Genomic DNA, 14633 nt, shown 5'->3' with positions numbered 1-14633 from the left:
TGTCTTCTAAGAAAGACAGGTAGTGGTGGGAAGAAATGCACATATTTTCTTATATATAAGTACAAATGCTGAAAGGAAAGACCCAAATATTAATTAAAATGTTTTGCTCTAAGGTGATGGAACATGGTGGAGAGGATAGTGATATCCCTTAGACCTTTCATGAATGTAACTTTGTTTTGTATAATTGACTTTGGAACCATGTAAATAGTATAAATAATAACAAAACAAAGTCAAAATGAAGTGACACCTAAAAATTTAACAAAATGAAACTAAACATATATAGCATTGGTGGTTACCATACCGAGAAATAATTTCAAGGAACTTTAAACTGTTTGTTTTTCCCTGGTGGGATATATCATAAGGATAAAGGAACGGCAAAGAAGGTGTTTTTCAGTAACCGTTCCGTTACTCATAATACTGGTATTGATAATAATATTGGATACATACACATACAGAGAGAAGAAAAAGAAATGAAGGAATGGATCAAATAAATACAGTAGTCCCCCCTTATCTGCGGTTTCGCTTTCTGTGTTTCAGTTACCTGCTGTCAACCTCCATCTAAAAATATTAAATGGAAAATTCTGTAAATAATTCGTAAGTTTTAAATTGCGCATCATACTGAGTAGTGTGAAGAAGTCTCTTACTGTCCCACTCCCTGGGACATAAATCATCCCTTTGTCCAGTGTATCCTGCCTATGAAGTCACTTAGTAGTAATTTCGTTTATCAGATCAACTGTCATGGTATCACAGTGCTTGTGTTCAAGTCACCCTTATTTTACTTAGTAATGGCCCTGAAGCACAATAGTAATGATGCTGGCAATTCAGATATGCCAAAGAGAGGCTGTGAAATGTTTTCTTAAAGTGAAAAGGTAAAAGTTTTTGACTTAGTAAGGAAAGAAAAAAATTGTATGCCGAGATTGCTAAGACCTATGGTAAGAACAAATCTGTGAAATTGTGAAGATGGAAAAATAATTCATGCTGGTTTTGCTGTCACACCTCAGACTTCAAAAGTTATGGCCCCAGTGCATGATAAGTGCTTAAGTTAAGATGGAAAAGGCATTAAATTTGTACAAGAAGATATTTTGAGAGAGAGGCCACATTCACATAACTCTTATTACAGTATATTGTTATAATTGTTTAATTATTAGTTACTGTCTTATTGTGCCTAATTTGTAAATGAAACTTTATCATAGGATGTATGTATAGGAAAAAACAGCTCAATTTCAGGCATCCACTGCGGGTCTTGAAACATATCCCCTGTGGTCAAGGGAGAACTACTGTAGTTATGAATGTCTTTAGAAACCAAAGATTTCAGGTGTATGATAAAAAATTACCATATCAAAGATGTTAAGTAAAAACCTTATAATCCTAAATTTGTTTTTCTCCCTAGAGTTACTGAGATATAGTTGACATAGCATTGTGTAAGTTTAAGGTGTACAAAGTGATAATTTGATACATGCAATGTATATTTATAATGTGACATTTACCACAATATGGTTAGTCAACACCTTCATCACCTCACATAGTTATCATTTGATTTTTGTGGTGAAATCATTTAAGATTTACTCTCAGCAACTTTCAAGTATATGATACAGTATTGTTAGCTGTAGTCACCATACTATACATTAGATCTCCAGAACTTATTTATTATGTAACTGGAAGTGTGTACCATTTGACCAACATCTCATTTTCCCTGGCCCTCAGCCCCTGGCAGCCACCAAACTACTCTCAATTTCTATGATTTTAGCATTTCCATATTTTATATATGTGGGGTCATTGAGTATTTATATTTCTCTGTCTGACTTTACTTACCATAATGCCCTCAGGGTCCATCCGTGTTGTCACAAATGGCAGGATTTCCTTTTTTCCCCCAGTTTTATTGAGATATAACTGACATATAACAAACATTGTATAAGTTTAAGGTATACAGCATAATGATATGCATATATTGTGAAATGATTGCCACTATAAATTTAGCTAACATCTATCACTTCATACAGCTACAGGTTTTTTCCTGTGCTGAGAACTTTCAAGATTTACTCTGTTAGCAACTTGCAAACATATGATGCAGTATTGTTAACTATAGCCACCATGCTGTACAGGAATTCCTTCATTTTTTATAGCTGAATTTTATATATATATATATATATATATATATATATATATATATATATATATATATATATATATATATATATAGTCATATGTAGTTTTTAAAAATAAATTTATTTATTTTTGGCTGCGTTGGGTCTTGGTGGCTGTGCACGGGCTTTCTCTAGTTGTGGTGAGCAGGGACTACTCTTTGTTGCGGTGCAGGGGCTTCTCTTGTTGCGGTGGCTTTTCTTGTTGCGGTGGCTTCTCTTGTTGTGGAGCACAGGCTCTAGGCGCACGGGCTCAGTACTTGTGGCTTGTGGGCTCTAGAGCGCAGGCTCAGTAGTTGTGGCTCATGGGCTTAGTTGCTCCGTGGCATGTGGGATCTTCCCGGACCACAGCTTGAACTCGTGTCGCCTGCATTGGCAGGCAGATTCACCACTGTGCCACCAGGGAAGTCCTGTTATGTAGTTATAAAAATGACTATTGTGATTAATGCTGCAGTGAACATGGGGGTGTAGATATCTCTGCAAGTAGTGATTTCACTTCCTTTTGATATATATGCCCAGAAGCAGGACTTTTTTAGGAATCTCCATGTTTTCCATAATAGCTGTGCTGATTTACATTCATACCAGTAGTGTATAGGGTTCCCCTTTCTCTGCATCATTGCCAACATGTTATCTGTCTTTTTGATGATAGCCATTCTAACAGGTATGAGGTTAGAATGGTTTTGATTTGCTTTTTTCTGATGATTAGTGATGTTGAGCACCTTTTCATATACCTGTTGACCATTTGGATGTCTTCTTTGGAAAAATGCCTATTCAATTTCTCTGCCCATTTTATAATCAGATTGTTTCTTTGCTATTGAGTTGTATGAGTTCCTTATATATTTTGGATAGTAACCTCTTACCAGATCAATGATTTGCAAGTATTTCCCCCTCTTCCATAGGTTGTCTTTTCATTTTGTTGATTATTTCCTTTTCTTTTCAGAAACCTTTTAATTAATTAATTAATTTAGATTTCTAATTATTTTTATTTTTAAAATTTTTTATACATCTTTATTGGAGTATAACTGCTTCACAATGCTGTCTTAGTTTCTGTTATACAACAAAGTGAATCACCCATATGCATGCATATATCCCCATATCCCCTCCCTCTTGAGCCTCCCTCCCACCCTCCCTATCCTACCCCTCTAGGTCGTTGCAGAGCACCAAGCTGATCTTCCTGTGCTATGCTGCTGCTTCCCACTAGCTATCTATTTTACATTTGGTAGTGTATATATGTCAGTGCTAACTCTCACTTAACCCCAGCTTCCCCTCCCCCGCCACTTGTGTCCTCAAGTCCATTCTCTATGTCTGCGTCTTTATTCCTGCCCTGCCATTAGGTTCATTACTACCTTTTTTTTTAGATTCCATATATATGCGTTAGCATACGGTATTAGTTTTTCTCTTTCTGACTTACTTCACTCTGTATGACATGTACAATGGAATATTACTCAGCCATAAAAAGAAACGAAATTGAGTTACTTGTAGTCAGAAACTTTTTAGTTTGATGTAGTTCCACTTGTTTATTTTGCTTTTATTTCCTCTGCTTTTGGTGTCATATCCAAAAAAAAAATCATTGCCAAGACCAATGTCAAGGAGCTTTTCCCCTGTTTTCTTCTAGGAGTTATATGGTTTCAGGTAAATTTAGTCTTTAATCCATTTTGAGATAACTTTTGTGAGTGGTGTAAGGTAGGGGTCTAGTTTCATTCTTTTGAATGTGGATACCCAGTTTTCCCAGCACCATTTAATGAAGAGATTATCCTTTCTCCATTGTGTGTCCTTGATGAAGATTAGCTGACTGTATATGTATGGGTTTATATCTGGGCTCTCTATTCTGTTCCACTGGTTTATGTGTCTGTTTTTATAGCAGTACCATTCTGTTGATTACTATAGATTTGTAATATAGTTTGACATCAGGAAATATGTTGCCTCCAGCTTTGTTCTTCTTTTTCAGTATTGCATTGGCTATTTAGGGTCTTTGTGGTTCCCGATGAATTCTAGGATTGTTTTTTCTATGTCTGTGAAAAATGCCAATGGAATTTTAATAGTGGGTGCATTGAAACTACAGGTTGTTTTGCTACTATAGACATTTTAACAATATTAAGTCTTCCAAACTATGAACACAGATTATCTTTTCATTTATTTGTGTCCTCTTCAGTTTTTTAAATTGGTATCTTATAGTTTTCAGTTTACAGTTTGAGCTTATACCTAAGTATTTTATTGTTTTTGATGCCTTTGTAAATGGGATTTTTTTTTTTTTTTTTGGCCATGCTGTGTGGTTTGCAGGATCTTAGTTCCCTGACCAGGGATCGAACCCAGGCCCTCGGCAGTGAAAGCACTAAGTTCTAACCACTGGACTGCCAGGGATTTCCCTGGGATTGTTTTCTTAATTTCTCTTTCCAATAGTTCATTGTTTGTATATAGATGAATAACTAATTTCTGCATATTGATTTTGTATGCTTCAGCTTTCCTGAATTTGTTTATTATTTTAACAAGTTTTTTGGTAAAGTCTCTAGAGTTTTCTGTACAAGCATACTTTGCTCTATCATGCTTCACTTTATTATGTTTTGCAGATGTTGTGTTTTTTACAAACTGAAGGTTTGTGGCAAGCCTGTGTTGAGCAAATCTACTGGTGCCATTTTTTCAACAGCATTTGCTCACTTTTTGTCTCTGTGTCACATTTTGGTAATTCTTGCAGTTAGAAGTGGAGCCTGAAGATGTGACTGAGGTGCTACAATCTCATGATAAAACTGTAACGGATGAGGAGTTGCTTCTTATGAATGAGCAAAGAAAGTGGTTTCTTGAGATGGAATCTACTCCTGGTGAGGATGTTGTGAAGATTGTTGAAATGAAAACAAAGGATTTAGAATGTTACTTAAACTTAGTTGATAAAGCAGCGGCAGGGTTTGAGAGGATTAACTGCAATTTTGAAAGAAGTTCTGTGGGTAAAGTGCTATCAAACAGCATTGCATGCTACAGAGAAATCGTACGTGAAGGAAGAGTCAATTAATGTGGCAAACTTCACTGTTGTCTTATTTTAAGAAATTGCCACTGTCACCCCGACCTCCAGCAGCCGCCACTGATCAGTCAGCAGCCATCAACATTGAGGCAAGACTCTCCATCAACAAAAAGTAAGACTCGCTGAAAGCTCAAATGGTGGTTAGCATTATTTAGCAATAAGTTATTTTTAAATTAAAGTATTACATGCTTTTAGATATAATGCTATTACATACTTAATAGACTACAGTATATTTTTAACATAGCTTTTATATGTACTAGGAAACCAAAACATTTGTGTGACTCACTTTATTGTGCTATTCACTTTATTGCAGTGGCCTGGAACTTTACCCTCAATATCTCTGAGGTATGCCTGTATATAAGGTCATGTCATCTGCAAACAGAGACACTTTTACTTTTTACTTTTCGATTTGGATGGCTTTTTTTTTTTTTTTTTTGACTAATTGCTCTGGCTAGTACTTCTAGTATTATGTTCAATAGAAGTGTCAAGAGTGGGCACATATTTGTGAGCTTTTCAGTTTTGCTTCTGTTATTGATTTCTTGTTTCATACCACTGTGGTCAGAAAAGATACTTGATATGGTTTCAGTCTTCATAAATATGCTATGACTTGTTTTGTGATCTATCTTATGATTTATCCTGGAGGATGTCCTGTGTGCCATTGGGAAAAATGTATATTCCTTTGCTGTTGAATGAAATGTTGTGTATGTGTCCATTTGATTTAAAATATAGTTCAAGTTCCTTTGTTGATTTTCTGTCTGGATGATCTATCCATTGTTGAAAGTGAGGTATTGAAGTCCTCTACTATTACTGTAGTTTTATTTCTCCCTTCAGACCTGTTAGTATTTGCCTAATATTTAGGTAGTCTGATGTTGGGTGTATATATATTTATAATATTGTATTATCTTGATTAATTGACCCTTTTATCATTATATAATGACCTTTTTTGTCTCTGTTTCAGTTTTTAACTTATAGTATATTTTGTCTAATATAAGTATAGCTATGCTTGATCTCTTTTGGTTTCCATTTGCTTGGAATATCTTTTCCCATTCTGTAACTTTGAACCTATACATGTTCCTAAAGCTGAAGTGAGTCTCTTGTAGGCAGCATATTGTTAGGTCTTGTTTTGTTGTTGTTTTTAAAATCTATTCAGCCACTCTATGCCTTTTGATTGGATAATTTAATCAATTTAAAGTAATTGTTGATCGGCAAAGACTTATTGATGCCACCTTATTGTTTCCTGACTGTTTTGTATCTCTATTTTTCTTTTCTTCCTCTCTTGCTGTCTTCCTTTGTTAATTGATGATTTTCCTTAGAGGTGTTCTTTGATTGCCCTCTCTATCTTTTGTGTATCTACTCTAGGTTTTTGCTTTGATTATCATGAGGCTCACATAAAATATCTTATTCTATTGTAAGCTGATGATAACTTAACCTGATTGCATACAAAACTACCCTTTGCTCCCCTCATTTTATGTTTTTAATGTAACAATTTATGTCTTTTTATTTGTATATCCATTAACAAATTATTTTGGCTATAGTTATTTTTAATACTTTTATCCTTTTTAACCTTTCTACTGGAGTTAAGTGTTTAATACACCATTGTATGATAGTATTAGAATATTCTGCATTTGACTATGTACTTACCTTTACAACTGTGTTTTATATTTTCATGTTACTAGCTAGTATCCTTTCATTTCAGCTTAAAGAATTCCTTTTGGCATTTCTTGTAAAGCTGGTATAGTGGTGATGAACCTCCTCAGTTTTGCTGTCTGGGAAAGTCTTTATCTCCCCTTCATTTCTGAAAGGCAGCTTTGACAGGTGGCTCTTGTTTAGGACCTTGATCCATTTTGAGGTAATTTTGTATATGGTGTTAGATAAGGGTATGAATTCATCCTTTTGCATGTGGCCATCCAGTTTTCCCAACGCTATTTATCGAAAAAGACTGTTCTTTCCCCTTTTAATGGTCTTGGCATCTTTGTTGAGATCATTTGACCATATACGCAAGGGTTTATTTCTGTCCTCTCTATTCTATTACGTTGGTTTATATGTCTATTCTTATGCCAATACCACACTCTTTTGATTACAGTAGCTTTGTAATAAGTTTTGAAATCAGGATGTGTTAGACTTACAACATTGTTTTTCTTTTGAAGATTGTTTTGGTTATACAGGGTTTCCTGAGGTTACATATAAATTTTAGGATGGATTTTTCTATTTCTGCAAAAAACATTATTGGAGTTTTGATGGAAATTGCATTGAATCTGTAGACCACTTTGGATGATATTTACATCTTAACAGTATTAAATCTTCCAGTCCATGAATCTGAGATTTCTTTCCGTTTGTGTGTTTCTATAAGTTCTTTCAGCAATGTTTTGTAGTTTTCAGTGTAGAAGTCTTTTGTGTCCTTGATTAACTTTATTCCCGTGTATTTTATTCTTTTTCTTGCTATTATAAATGAAATTGTTTTCTTAATTTTATTCCTGTTTTCATGCCTAAATGTTGTACAGTCACTCAAACTGTTCAATTATCTTATGCCCACATAAGATCATGGAAATTCTCTATATTCAGATGTTCTATTCATACAGTTCAAATCAAAGTAAAATTCCCATAACTATCCTTGTACCTTTAAAAATCTAGAATCCTGAGCTTGGTGGTAAGAACATAACCTCATGTCTTCATAAAACCCATTGAGAGAGAAGACTTAAAATCCTTCTGGGAAAACACTCTTTCCCAACCCCAAAATAATCTAAAATAGGCAGTAGAACACAGTGACCTTCTAAAATGAGGGGGGACAAATTCACATTTTGTATAATATACACTACAATCACTAATGCAATTAGTGACCATAAGCTTTCCAATGTACAATTTATTCAAAAGTCTGAAATGTTCAGTGGATAAGGAGACAGTTGTATGCTAGAAAGATGTAATATTTTTGCATGGTTTAATTAAAATGTAAAGCTATTTGTCCAAATAAAAGCCATATTCATTATGTACTTGGTTTTTTTTTTAAAAGTCACTGGTACATGTATAGTCTGGACATGCTGGTAGTATCAAAGTCAGTGCCTCTTCCCATGGCAGTAACAATGCATTTAGCATTAACTCATGGGTTACATCTGGAAATGACTTCATAGCATTACTTTGGCTAGCACAACAATTTTAGATAACACTCAGATAAATATAGTTATATGAAATGTGAAGCATTTATCTTATGCAGCTTAAATTGTGGTTGAAAACTATCAAATGCAAACTGAAAATAAAAGCACTTTACAGTAGAAAAGTTTTGTAAAGATAGGGTACCTTTTAAAGTCTTTATATCGCATTGTTAGCAAATTTTGTTTTTAACACTATTATGGAATAGCCTACTTGTGTTAACAGATTTTTGAAATAAGAAAATAGGCAAATGTGCCACGGGGTTTTCTAAAAATCAAGCAACACACACTTATATATACAGTATCACTCAGTACCTGCAAAATGAATGTGAAGATTACAGGATCTAATCTCTTATTCTACAATAATAAACAACAGAAACAACATCTTACCAATGAAGGCAGAAAGTAGGACTTAGAAGAATCTAATCTCAATTGACTTTAAAGCATTCATATAAGAAATAAATGCATATTGCACAAACAATGAGAAAAAATGTTCCTCCAAGCAACTCAGTTCCAGCTGGGGGACAACACAGCATTAGCCTGAACCTAACAACAATCTCAGAAGAGCACATGTTCTTTTCTGTAAATGATAAAGGTGTGAAAACATAGAAATGTCTGCCACATGAAGAGTTATAAAGAAAAAATACAAACCCAAACTTAGATGTAAAGCAAAAAAACCTAAATATTGAAAAACTGAAAACTGGCAGATCAAAAAATGCTGAATAACTGTCTTCTCTGAGAGCTGAAAGTTTTTGTTGACACAAAAGTATTTACGTACAACTAAGGCTTGCTGGTTAAATATCTGAGGCATATCTGGCCTTGAACACTTTCTTTATATGCTGGAGTTGTACACAAGTTTTCTCAGTTATTTAAAATAAATAAATGAAAAACCCCACTTCTCAGCAGCTGCATTAACATGAAACAATGACCTCGATACAAGGGAAAAAAAAGAAAAACAAAATGAAACAGAAATCCTAGATAAGTAGGCAATTGGCAGCATATCCAAAAATGATAGCCTCCAAGGATCCTTCCAAGTTTCCAGTGACTTTCAGTTATGATCCATGGGATTACAAATATGTGCAATTCCATTACTTGCTGCTTTTTTTTTTTTTTTTTTTTTTAAAGGTTGACTTGCACATTTTATTTTATTTATTTTATTTATGGCTGTGTTGGGTCTTCGTTTCTGTGCGAGGGCTTTCTCTAGTTGTGCCAAGCGGGGGCCACTCTTCATCACGGTGCGCGGGCCTCTCACTATCGTGGCCTCTCTTGCTGTGGAGCACAGGCTCCAGACGCGCAGGCTCAGCAGTTGTGGCACACGGGCCTAGTTGCTCCGCGGCATGTGGGATCCTCCCAGACCAGGGCTCGAACCCGCGTCCCCTGCATTGGCAGGCAGATTCTCAACCACTGCACCACCAGGGAAGCCCCTACTTGCTGCTTTTTATTTAATTTGGAAAGTTTGCTTATGACTCTGATCAAGTCCCCATTTTCATCCTTTAGCCTCTGGTTGTCTGCTTTTAGATCTGGTAAAAATGTGAGCTCTTCTTTCACTTCAGATATTCTTTTTAGAGCTCTTTGTCCCCTTTTTTCCCAACTTCTAGTAGTGACCTATCTGCAAATCTTTCTTGTCTCTGGGTGGCCTTTTCCAATTGCAATTTAAGATCTGTCAGTTCCATATATGTATCATGTAGCTATGCTTTCAGCTTTTCATTTTCAGTTCGAATTTGTTCATAAAGCTTTTTAAAGTCAGGGAGTTATCCTTTTCTAGCCTGCTACTGTAAGTCTTTCTTTTTTTAAAGTAACTGTATGATGCAGAGTAACCCAGCAAGGAATTAATACCAATCACTAGATGACATGGAACTTGTTTCACATCTAGAAATGGAATCCATCTAAGTTTCTTTCTTATTGGATCTCCCATCTGTATCTGATTGTTGTTCTTTTTCATTTTCATCTCTATCTTGTGTCCAAAATGAAACTCCTGTAGATCTTCTTTTCTCTCTTGGCCACTGTTGTTCTCTGATTGATTTAGGGTGTGCTTTATTTTCTCCTTTTTCTTCTCTCTTTTCTCCCTCTTCTTCATTTTCTTTTGTTAATCTTCTGGAATACACAGAAGTTATACCTACAAGATTGTTTGGCCTGTTTAGATGACTTGAATCATAGAGTGAACTGTTCATGGTAGAAAGTGAACAGGATGCCCTCGCCCCCCACCCCGAGGTCCGTGGCGCAGGGTGACTCTGGTCGCTGGACCTGCCTGCTCTGTGGGCCACGTGCTGTGCTTCCACCTCCCGCTCCTTCGTAGCTGCCCCAGCTCAGGGCCAGGGCCACATGGTGAGTGAGGCGGGGTCTGGGGAAGGCGGTGCTGCCCAGGGACCCTGGGTCATCCTAGTTGTGGGAGGGGGTGCTCAGGAAGAAGGGGCCTGCAGTGGGGGGCTCAGGAAGAAGGGGCCCTAGTTGTGGGGGGGGTGCAGTAGGGGAGGTGGGTACGGCGTGGGCACTAGCTGGTGGGTTGGGCAAGGAGGCCACCATCTTCAAGGTGGAGGTCGTGCAGCAAGGCGTGGCCCTGGAGGAGGGAGAGGTGGTGGGGATCCGGGAGGAGTTAGGGCTGCTCGTGGAGGACATCATGCAAGTGTTGGAGGTGGTGGCAGAGGAGGAGCAGGAGGAGATGCAGGCAGAGGAGCGGGAGGAGAAGCCCCAGGAGCAGGAGCAGGAAGAGCCAGAGCCGGGACCCACGACGGCCTGGCCCCCGCTAGAGGCGCTGGGGGCCCTGCAGTTAGAGCTGAGCACTCTGAATGCCCAAGCCAGCAGGGCAAGCGCAAGATCAGTCAGAGGCGGAATCCTCAGTTTGATCGCAGAAGGGCCATCATCCAGGGCATTCCTGGCTTCTGGGCCAGAGCCACTATGAACCACTCCCAGATGTCGGCCATGATCAGTGACCAAGATGAAGACACGCTTAGCTACATGATCAATTTGGAGGTGCAGGAACTGGGCCATCCCAGGCACCACTGCAGGTTGATGTTTTTCTTTCGGAACAACCCCTGCTTCTGGAATGACATGATCGTTAAGGAGTATCACCTTAGCATTGCTGGATATAGGGCGTCTCGTTCCACTCCCGTCCAGTGGTTCTGGGATTATGAATGAGGAGCCCCCAACTGCAGGCAGGACACCACCAGCCTTAACTTCCTCAACTGGTTGTCTGACCACAACTGCCCAGGGTCTAACAGGATTGCTGAGATCATCGGCGAGGAACTGTGACCCAATCCCCTGCACTACTACCCCAGGGAGGAAGGCCCCACCAGGATAGACTCGGAGATGAAGGTGTCGGGGGAGCCTCAGAGTTTGGCCAAATAGCACAAGAGGCAGGAGGTGTCTACAGATGTGGGAGACGCGTGGATGTATCTACCTATGCGGTTCTGGTGCCCAGGGGAGAAACGAGGAAAGGAAGGCCACTGAAGGTTCCAGAGAGCTGGGCCCCACATGTGGGGAATGATGCCCAGAGAGACATAAACAAGCTAACAAGTTCCCAAAAAAAAGAAAGTGAACAGGATGGAGTGGTTGAACTTGAAGTCAGTTCTGGTCTGTAAGGCTGATAAACTTTTTTTTTTCTTTTCCATTTTGGTTTATTACAGGATATTGAATATAGTTCCCTGTGCAATACAGTAGAACCTTGTTATTTATCCATTCTATATATAATAGTTTGCATCTGCTAATCCCAAACTCCCACTCCATCCCTCCCCACCCCTTCACCCCCACTTGGCAACCACAAGTCTGTTCTCTATGTCTGTAAGTCTGTTTCTGTTTCATAGATAAGTTCATTTGTGTCATATTTTAGATTCCACATATAAGTGATGTCATATGGTATCTGTCTTTCTCTTTCTGACTTACTTTACCTAGTATGATAATCTCTAGTTGCTGCAAATGGCATTATTTCGTTCTTTTTTATGGCTGAGTAGTATTCCATTGTATATATATACCACATCTTCTTTATCCATTCATCTGTCAATGGACATTTAGGTTGTCTCCCTGTCTTGGCTATTGTAAATAATGCTGCTATGAACATAGGGGTGCATGTATCTCTTCGAATTATAGTTTTGTCTAGGTATATGCCCAGGAATGGGATTGCTGGATCATATGGCAACTCTATTTTTAGTTTTTTGAGGAACCTCCATGCTGTTTTCCATAGTGGCTGCACCAATTTACATTCCCAGCAACGGTGTGAGAGGGTTCCCTTTTCTCCACACCGTCTCCAGCATTTATTACTCGTAGACTTTTTATTCATGGCCATTCTGATTGGTGTGAGGTGGTACCTCATTGTAATTTTGACTTGCATTTCTCTAATAATTAGAATGTTGAACATCTTTTCATGTGTCTGTTGGCCATCTGTATGTCTTCTTTGGACAAATGTCTATTTAGGTCTTCTGCCCATTTTTTGACTGGGTTGTTTTTTTGTTATTGAGTTGTATGAGCTGTTTATATATTTTGGAATTAAGTCCTTGTCAGTCACATCATTTGCAAGTATTTTCTCCCCGTCTGTAGGTTGTCTCTTTCCATTTTGTTTATGGTTTCCTTTGCTGTGCAAAAGCTTATAAGTTTGATTAGGTCGCATTTGTTTATTCTTTTATTTCTATTGCCTTGGGAGACAAGGCTGATAAATCTTATCATATGTTCTGAAGTACTTTTGTTCATATTTATCTTCTCTAGATGTTTCTGCTTCTTTTCTTCTTCCTTCTCTTTATCCTGCTTTCCTTTCCCCCCTTTTTCTTTTTCTTGTTCTCTGATTTGGGTACAATGACTTCTTCATATTGTTTTTTCAGCTTCCTAAAGATCAGTCTATGCTGTGTTGATCTTTTAGACTGTCTTGCTTGTCTAGATCTTGCTTTTCTTTGCGTTTCAGACTCTTCATCTCTAACGGGGTGAAATATGACCTTCATGTCTCCTTGACCTCTACTGTGGAGGAAAATGCCCCCAACAGTTGTAGTCAGGGTTATTTATTGCAAGATTTTTGATTACTTATTCAATCTTCTTACTGGTTTTAAATCTATCGATTTTCTGTTTCTTCATGATTTAGTACTGGTAAGTTTTGAGTTTCTAGGAATTTGTCTGTTTCATCTAGATTATTCAATTTGTTGGTGTACAGTTGTTCATAGTACTCTCTTACAATCTTTTTTAGCTCTGTAAAATCAGTTGTAATGTCCCCTCTTTCATTTCTGATTTTAGTTATTTGAATCTCTTCTCTTTTTTCTCAGTCAATCTAGTTAAAGGTTTGCCAATTTTGTTGATCTTTTTGAAGAACCAACTCTTGGTTTCATTAATTTTCTCTGTTGGTTTTTATTGTCTATTTTGTTTATCTCTGCTCTAATCTTTATTATTCTCTTTCTTCTGGTAGACCTAGGGAGCATACACTCTTAATTATCATTATACAGTATTTTATCACTGTAGAATTACACCATATTATGAGTCTGAGTTCTTAGATGACTGGTTAGATCAGAATTCTCTAAGACTAGCAGACCTCCATGTGTGATACAACAACACTCCCCTAAGCATTCCTAATTTTCCTTGTTTTATTTCACTTTTTAAATGGTACTTTTGTCATATTGTAACTTATCTTGTTTATTGTTTATTGTCTATCCATTTTGGTAGCATTTAAGCCTGAATGGAGCAGGAATATTTAGCTATATTAAAATGATGTAGCTGAAGCTATAGAAGAGTGCGTGACACATAGTAGATGTTCACTGAATATTTGCTGAACAACTAAATGATAGCATGAATGAACAGTTTTACTCATTTAATAACCTGAGTGGAATTACCCAAAATTTTGTACATCAGAAAGCTTTTAAGGTGTGGGTAAGTTGGGAGTAAGAAAGATGAGAAAAGAAGGGAAGACCAGAAGAAAAAGGTATTTTCATTTTGGGGAGATAATCTAAATATTTCTTATTTGCTATGGTAATTGGTGAGAGTAGTGATAAATCTGTATACTAGTAAGAGGAGCATTCTCAAAAGCCCTAAAGTGAAAGTGAGTTGAGGAAGAACAAGAATGTCTGAAGTGGAATGAATGAGGGGAAGTGGTTTATGATGTCAAAAAAATTGAGGAAGATAATGTAGGGCATTTTATAGCTACTTTATTTATTTATTTATTTTTGGCTGTGTTGGGTCTTCGGTTCGTGCGAGGGCTTTCTCCAGTTACGGCAAGTGGGGGCCACTCTTCATCGCGGTGCGGGGACCGCTCTTCATCGCGGTGCGCGGGCCTCTCACCATCGCGGCCCCTCCCATTGCGGGGCACAGGCTCCAGACGCGCAGGCTCAGTAATTGTGGCTCACGGGCCCAGCTGCTCCGCGGCATGTG

The 14633-nt window shown here is 37.7% G+C and overlaps 1 protein-coding gene and 1 pseudogene across 1 annotated transcript in view; one reads left to right on the top strand and one right to left on the bottom strand.

Annotated features, from left to right (window-relative positions):
* Window positions 1-14633, top strand: part of ZNF300 (zinc finger protein 300) — a 57990-nt gene that overhangs the window by 23400 nt on the left and 19957 nt on the right. The window lies entirely within an intron of this gene.
* LOC118891952 lies at window positions 8606-13251 on the bottom strand (annotated as a pseudogene).

Source organism: Balaenoptera musculus, chromosome 3 (genome assembly GCF_009873245.2).
Source record: "Balaenoptera musculus isolate JJ_BM4_2016_0621 chromosome 3, mBalMus1.pri.v3, whole genome shotgun sequence".
In the NCBI taxonomy this organism is placed as follows: Eukaryota; Metazoa; Chordata; class Mammalia; order Artiodactyla; family Balaenopteridae; genus Balaenoptera; species Balaenoptera musculus.
This window is presented reverse-complemented; position numbering and strand designations above follow the sequence as displayed.